Source organism: Bison bison, unplaced genomic scaffold, assembly GCF_000754665.1.
Source record: "Bison bison bison isolate TAMUID 2011002044 unplaced genomic scaffold, Bison_UMD1.0 scf7180017864020, whole genome shotgun sequence".
In the NCBI taxonomy this organism is placed as follows: Eukaryota; Metazoa; Chordata; class Mammalia; order Artiodactyla; family Bovidae; genus Bison; species Bison bison.
The window spans coordinates 1,243,708-1,244,067 of NW_011494592.1; positions in this window are offsets into that span (position 1 = coordinate 1,243,708).

Genomic DNA, 360 nt, shown 5'->3' on the forward strand with positions numbered 1-360 from the left:
CTTTGCTAGCATGTGAGATGAGTGCAATTGTGCAGTAGTTTGAGCATTCTTTGGCACTGCCTTTCTTTGGGATTGGAATGAAAACTGACCTTTTCCAGTCCTGTGGCCACTGCTGAGTTTTCCAAATTTACTGACATATTGATTGCAGCACTTTCACAGCATCATCTTTTAGTATTTGAAAGAGCTCAACTGGAATTTCATCACCTTCACTAGCTTTGTTTGTAATGATGCTTCCTAAGGCCCACTTGACTTCTCATTACAGGATGTCTGGCTCTAGGTAAGTGATCACACCATCCTGATTATCTTTTTGTATGGTTCTTTTGTGTATTCTTGCCACCTCTTCTTAATATCTTCTGCTTC